This window comes from Notamacropus eugenii, chromosome 7 (assembly GCF_028372415.1).
Source record: "Notamacropus eugenii isolate mMacEug1 chromosome 7, mMacEug1.pri_v2, whole genome shotgun sequence".
NCBI classification, from domain to species: domain Eukaryota; kingdom Metazoa; phylum Chordata; class Mammalia; order Diprotodontia; family Macropodidae; genus Notamacropus; species Notamacropus eugenii.
In genome coordinates this window covers 71315953-71323674 of record NC_092878.1, presented here as the reverse complement: position 1 = coordinate 71323674, position 7722 = coordinate 71315953, and the positions used below count along the sequence as shown (strand labels likewise).

The 7722-nt window shown below is 36.2% G+C and overlaps 1 pseudogene; it reads right to left on the bottom strand.

Annotated features, from left to right (window-relative positions):
* Positions 1-476: 476 nt before the first annotated feature.
* LOC140514680 (S-formylglutathione hydrolase pseudogene) lies at positions 477-1332 on the bottom strand (annotated as a pseudogene).
* Between the last annotated feature and the right edge of the window lie 6390 nt (positions 1333-7722).

Here is a 7722-nt window from a genome sequence, read left to right as displayed (position 1 = left end):
TAGGATCTCTGGGCAGTTTTCCTTCATGATTTCTTGGAACATATTGTCTGGGCTCTTTTTTTCTTTTCAATGCATTTAGTCTCTTTATTCAGTTACTTGGATACAATTCTGTAATTTAATTCTCTACAAACTGATACCCAATGATCATCAACTTATTGTTGTATTCCTAAATACATCTAAATCTCTGTATTCTTTATAATCAGCTATGATCATTTACATATTATATGGTCCTTTAAGCTTAATTTTACAAGGATTTCAAACTACCAGTAGATTATGACATGTCTTCTATCAGAGTTCCTATGAAGGAACAAAAAGAAATCCAATAGATTAATTTTATCTGTTCATTCAGAAGGTGGCAAGCCATTGATAAAAGTGAATGTTCACAGGAAGTAATTTTTCATGTATATTTCTTTCTTTTCAAAGGTTCAATTTAAATGGTAACTTTTATAATTGTGAGATTACTTGTATATGCAGCATTATGTGTTCAAGTATTTTGCATGATCATTATAATTAATGTGATCATTAACAAAAGTTGCTATGAAGTAGGAGTTATGATCATATTCCTCTTTCAATCAAAAATTGCAAAACTTGGAATTTTTCATTCTGCACAGGCAGCTATAAAGATGTCAGGAAGTTATTGCCCATCTTCAAGGAACTGATCATCTTTGCCTATAGCAATTAATATGTCCAATTGAGAATCTGGGTAAGGCTTCACAAGATCAATAGCATCATATGCCTCTCACTTACTTTGATCTGATCCTAAATGTACACTGAAGACCTTTTCCCTCAAGGACAGAGCATTGAATTGCAGATTGGAGAGAATGCTGACACAGATTTCTATTTTCTAGGATTATTCAGAGCACAAATCACAGCTCCATAACCTCCCATAGAATGACCAATAATAGATATCTTCTTTGGGTCAGCTGAAAAATTGGCATTTATCAGCTTGGGCACCTCATCTGTTACATAAGAGTACATCTTATAGCTGGTTTTCCAAGGTTCTTCAATGGCATTCACCTAAAAACCAGCACCAGTACCAAAGTCTCATCTGTCATTTTCTTTAATATTGCAGTCATGTGGACTAGTATCTAGTGCAACAACAATGAGGTCATGTTCTGCTGGAGCTTGGAAATAACCAGATTTTGTGATAAAATTTTGTTCTGTGCAAGTTAAAACAGACAGCTAGTAAAGTACAGGGCATTTTTCAGTTTCTGTCTTTGGTGGTAAATTGATTCCAAATTTCATTTTGCATTTTAGTTCCACACTGTTATGCTCATAAACTTTCTGAAACCCCTCAAAGCTCTTGTTGCTGCAAATCTGTTTCAAGGCCATAGTTTCTTTGCTATTCAGGTGATATTGTTTTCCCACTTACTTATATAATGTGACTAGCAGAATGTGTAAGAACCTAGGTCAGGGTAGGTGGTGGTAGAGACAAGGTGTGGGAAGAGACACGGAGGAAGGGGAGTGGCCAAAGCTCAGTCCTAGGCTCTTTTTTCATCATGGCTTTCTGGTAGACCAATAATTCTTAGATTTTCTCTCTTGGATCTATTTTCCAGGTCAGTTGTTTTTCCAATGAGATATTTTACATTTTCTTCTATCTTCATTCTTTAAATTCTGTTTGACTGATTCTTGATGTCTCATGGAGTCATTAGATTCTACTTGCTCAATATCTAATTTTTAATGAATTGTTTTCTTCAGTTAACTTTTGCACTTCCTTTTCCATCTATTCAATTTTTCATTTTAAAGAGTTATTTTGCCAGTTAGTTTTTGTGCTTCCTTTTCCATTTGTCCAGTTTTCCCAGTGAGGTTTTATACTTCCTTTTCCATTTGTCCAATTTTCCTTTTAAATTATTCCATGATTTCTTTTTTCATATTTAAAATCATTGGCCAGTTTTTCTTCTAACCCCCTAATTTGGCTTTTAAAATCCTTCTTGAAGTCTTTCAAGAATATTTTTTGGGCTTGAGACCAGTTCATATTCCCTTCTGCAGTTTCAGATGGGAACCTCAATGCTGACCTCTTTGGTATTTGTGTTTTGGTCTTTGTCCCCATAGAAAGGTTTCTATGGTCTTTTCTTTTCTGGTTTGCTTCTTACTCATGATAATCACCCTTTTCCTGGATTTTAAAGTGAATCTTGGCTTCTGGGGCACAAAGGACTCTATCCCATGGTTCTTATGCTTAGAGCTTTAGACTTTTGGTATTGTGTGGCCTCTGGTTCTTTCAGCTAGACTTAGAATGTTGTGGTTTACCTGATGCTGAGCTGGCTGATGTACCAAAGCAGAGGAGAGGTGAAATCTTTCTGAGTTTTCCCAGAGTTACCCTGGAGCTAGCTGCATTAAGTATACGGGAGGGGTGGTCTGGCCACAGGAGGTCTCCTCTTCTGAGCACAGGCAGCCTCAGTGGTTAGTGAACCTGGCTTGTGCTGGTAACTTCCCTATTCCCCTGGCTGTACTGAGGTAGGCCTGGATTCCTGGTGTTGATAATTAGGGCTCCACCACCCCAGGGATCAGAATCTCCTCTCAGTTCCCTGAGGTGGTACTGCCTGGGACAGCTCCAGTCCTGCTCTAGTCCCCTTCTGTCACAGCAGCAGGGCGCCCCCTTTGCAATTTTCCTAGCTTCATGGGTTAAGAGACTGTTTACCACTTTGGCTGATGTTACTATTACCAAATTTTTCTTGGGCAAATATTCTCTGGGTTTTTCAAGGTCAGCAAGGGGAGGGGTAGAGCATTTATTGATCACTTCACCATCTTGGCTTCCAGAAGTTCAAGTCAGTGATTTACAGACATTTGATCTTCATGCTGATAGTCTCAGGAGTGGCTGCTGCACTTATCTGGAGTTCTGTGGTTCTCTCGCTCAGTTCCACTGGACTCCTGTCCTGTACTGATACGTTTGAGATTCTTCAATGTTGCTGCTGCTTCAGATCTCCTAGGGCTTCCTGCTGGGCTTTACTATGGTACTATAGTCTGCCCTGATACAGCTTGTGCATTGTGTGTTATACACTTCTCCTGCCACATGCAACAGATCTTCCCATCATCCTTCCAGTCTGTCCTGGTTTGGAAATCTGCCATATTCTGTCTCCTATAGGATTCTACCACTGAAAATTTGTACAGATTCTCCTTTAAGAGATATCTGAAGGAGTTTGTCTCAGAGCTTAGGTGAATAAATGCTCTCACTCTGCCATCTTGACTCTGACTCCCCAATTCTACTTTTTAAGGCATTCTTCTCCTCATTGATTTTTTGGATCCCTTTTCCCATTTGGGTTAGTGTATTTTTAAGGTGTTATTTTTGGTCCCCTTTATCAAGCAGTTGACTCATTTTTCATGATTTTCTTGCGTTGCTCTCATTTCTCTTCCCAATTTTTCCTCTACTTCTCTTCCTTGATTATCAAAATTCTTTTTGAGCTCTTCAATGGCCTGAGACCATTTCACATTTTTCTTGGAGTTTTTTGATGTAGGAGTTCTTACTTTGTTGTCTCCTTCTGGTTGCATTCTATAGTCTGATTTTTTTTTTAACACTACATGCTTATTTCTCCAGCAAAATACTTGATTTTCTAACTGTTTGTTAAGATAGGACTCTGTTTCCAGTGTGTAGGATGTCATGTCCCAAACTTCAGGGGTTTTTTACAGCTGTTTTCAGAAATACTTCTAGGGGACCTACAAATTTTCTGTTCTTTCAACGTGTTATGATCAAAGGAGAGGTGTTTACTTCTTTCCTGACCTGCGTCTCTGTGAATGACCACAAGCACTCTTTCCTGCCTTGGTACTGTGAGAAAGATTCCCTTTCTACCACACCACAAGCTCTACCACACCAGTATTCCTCCTCACAATAGGCCCATCATCCAAGATTGCCACTCAGATCCAAGAAGTACAAAGCAAGAGAATTCTGCCTCAGTGCCAGTAAAAAAAAGATTCCTGAAATCCCCCTCTGATCAGCTGCTTGATTCCCACACTATCTATGGACTGGGAGCTCTGGAAGCAGCCATGGCTGCTGCTGTCATAGCCACAGCTATCTTGGCCACCCCAAGGCTAGAGCCAAACCACCCTCTTGTCTCACCCAGGTCTGACACTCTTCCCACTGACCTTCTACACTGTCCTTGGCATTTGTGGGCTGAAAAGTCTGGAAACTGACAGTGATTCAGTACTCTGAGACCTGCTCTGGCTCTGTCTTTGCAGGCACAGCCCACACTGCAATTTCACTCCTCTCCTAGCCCATTGGGAAGTACTCTTTCTGTCAACCTTCCAGTCTGTGGTGGGGTGGAGATTTATTTCACTCCATAATTTTGTGCATTTTGCAGTTCTAGAATTTGTTTAGAGTCATTCTTACAGGTATTTGGAGGGTTTGGGGGAGATCTCAAACAAGTCCACACTTTTACTCTGCCATGTTGGCTGTGCACCCTCCATGCAGGTGTTTTTCAGAAAAAACCTGGAAAGATTTACACAAACTGATTCAAAATGAAGTGAGCACAACCAGGAGAGCATTGTACAAAGTAACAGCAATACTGTATGATGATCAGCTGTGAAGGGCAGCTGTTCTTAGTAAGACAATGCTCCAAGACAATTCCAAAGGACTCATGCTGAAAAATTCTATCCACTTCCAGAGAAAGAGCTGATGGAATCTGTATGCAGATCATATCATATTATTTTTAATTATTGGTATTTTTCCATGATTTTTTCCCTTTGGTTCTGTGTCTCCTTTAAAATATGACTAATACAGAAATATATTTTCTCATGACTGAACATGTATAAACTACATTAAATTTCTCACCATATCAAGGAAGGCGGAGGAAAGGGAAAAGGAAAAAAACTGAACTCAAAAATTTTTTGAAGGGTATGTTAAAATCTGTCTTTACATGTAATTGGGGAAATAATTATTATGTTTTTAAAAGCTGAGTGCAAATGAAAAGATAAGAAAGGCTAGAACATGAGATGTATTGATATATTTATTGGATATATATGTATATATATTGATTGATATAGCTATAAATAATTTTTATGAATTTTATTTTTGCAAGGGACAAAAATATTTTTTCTTTTCCCTCCCCCACACTCCACTGAACAAATGTACATAGCCAAGTAACACAAATTTTCACATTGGTTGTATTAAATATATAGACACACATGTGTGTATACATAAACACATACATACATATACAGAGAGAAATATATAAACGCACATATACACATAGATATATATATGTGTATATGAGGGTGTGAGTGGGTGGGTGAGCATGTTTGTGTGCATATCTAATTCTGTACCCTGAGTCCATTATTTCTCTTTCAGGAAATTTGTAGCGTGCTTCATCATTGATCCTCTGGAATCTTTGTGGGTCATTATATTGATTAAAGTTCTTATGGCTTTCAAAGTAATTTATTTTAAGATGCTATTGTTATTGTATAAATTGTTCTCATGATTCAGTTCACTTTATTCTGTATCAGATCATGCAAGTCTTCCGAGTAGTCTATGTAGCCATCTCCTTTGACATTCTTTATGACATAATAATCAGAATTTGATAATGTTTTCAACATTTGTATAATTGATGAATACTCTCTTACTTTCCAGTTCTTTGCCAGTGCAAAATAATTGCTATAAACATGTTGTACATATGTTGTTGTTTTTCTCCTTGATTTGATCTCTGTGGGGATATAGGCTTAGTTGTGATGTTGCTTGGTCAAAAGGTTTGCACAGTTTATATTTTTCTGGGGCATAGTTCCAAAATGCTTTTCTATAAGAAGTGGAGAAATTCACCATTTCATGAAGAGTATATTAAGATTTCTGTTTTCCTACAGTCCTTCCTACATGTTTCATTTTCCCTTTTTTGCCAACTCTGTCAATATTATAGACGTGAAGTGAGACCAGAGAGTTAATTTGCTTTTCTCTAATTACTGAACTGGAGCATCTTTCACATGGTTATTGATAGTTTGGATTTCTTCCTTAGAAAATTTCAAGTATATCTTTGACCATTAATTAGTTGGGGACAGGCTATTATTCTAATAGATTTGAGAGCATTCTGTGTAAATCTTGAAAATTAATCCATTATCAGAGATGTGTTTTGAAAAGATTTTGTTTTTCTTTTTTGCCCTAGTTACCTGTTCAGTTGCTAATTTTAGATGTGCAATTATTGTGATCAAAATCATTGATTTTTTTGTCCTGTGATCTTCTATATCTTGTGTTTGGTGCTAAACTTATTTTTTAAATAATGTGACCATTAATGTCTATCATGTATCCATTTGGAACTTATCTTAACATACAATATGAAATGTTGGTCTAATCTTTGTTTCTATGAGACTGATTTCTTGTTTTCCCAGCAGTTTTTGTTGATTATTAAATTCTTACTCCACTAAGCACAGATCTTTTAATATGTCTAATGACAGGTTATTAGGTTCATTTCCTTTTGTATGTTGAATATCTAGTGTGTTCCAGTGCAAAATCATTTTGATGACTACTGCTTTATAGTATCATTTGAGATCTGGTACTGCTAGTTAACCTTCTAACACTTTTTTATTATTATTTCCCTTGAGATTTCTGACTTTTTGTTCCTGTAGCTGAATTCCATTATTATTTTTTCAAGGTGTGTAAAGTAATCCTTTGGTAGTTCCCTCTGAAACTGTTCATTTCATCATTTCTTATGATATAATAATATTCCTTTAATGTATAAACTTTAATTTATTTAGCCATTTCCCAAAGAAGTTTGCCCCCATTCCTCAGAATATTTCATAACTCTCAGACACACATCATTATAATATTGCTATTAAAAAGACAGACTTTCATTTCTTTGAGAAGCTTGAACTTATTAAAGGAACTTTGTAATTGTCTGAAAGTTATTTAGCCAACTAATCTCAATTTGTTGTCAACAGTACTCTATGACATAAGTAAATATGCATATTTGTGCATATGCACACATTCATATATTTATGTATGTATATTTGCATATACACATGTGCATATGCATATAGACAAATGTAAATATACATATGCAGTGACTAAATTTTACATTGTTAATACATAATGCTTTGAAAAGGAGATGATTTCAAAGTTCCTACAAAGTAGATAGATTCCCTCCATCTTTACTCTCATTAGACATCAAATTTTATGAATTTTCTTAGTAAGTAGTATGTTAGATGTAATATTTTACACACACACATATCATGCTGATGATCAATATGTATAAGCTGTATAAGTTTTCATAATGTGGAAAAAAGACATTCTTCATCCACTTTTGGTTTAGCTTTGTTTTTCATTTGCACTGTTAGACCCAACTCTCCAGAGTACTTATGAATCTCTTCCAGAAGGCTCACAATTTCTAGGACTTAATGTCATCAGCATACTGTCATCTACAAACAGGAAGATCTCTGAGGAGCCACACTAACTGTAGCCTAGTAAATATATAATAAATGTGCATTGACTTGAGACTCCCTCCTCAAATACATCCCTCCACAGAAACATCTACAACCTATTGGTGAATACGCTAGCCTCTCTATTTTGTCTCAAATAGAATTAAAGAATAGAGCTTCATTAAACAAAGCTATCTGCATTATATCTTTGAAGGAATCTTGATGTATTGATAGCTTATACTTTGATGGAAGGAAGTATGGCAGTGTTTTGTTCTACCAAATTGAATATATTTTTATAATCAACAAAAAGTAGACTTGATGAGATCTTGTATTTTTTCATGTTAAAGTGACTATATGAAAAGAAGGATGGAAACAAGCATTTAATAAGTGTCT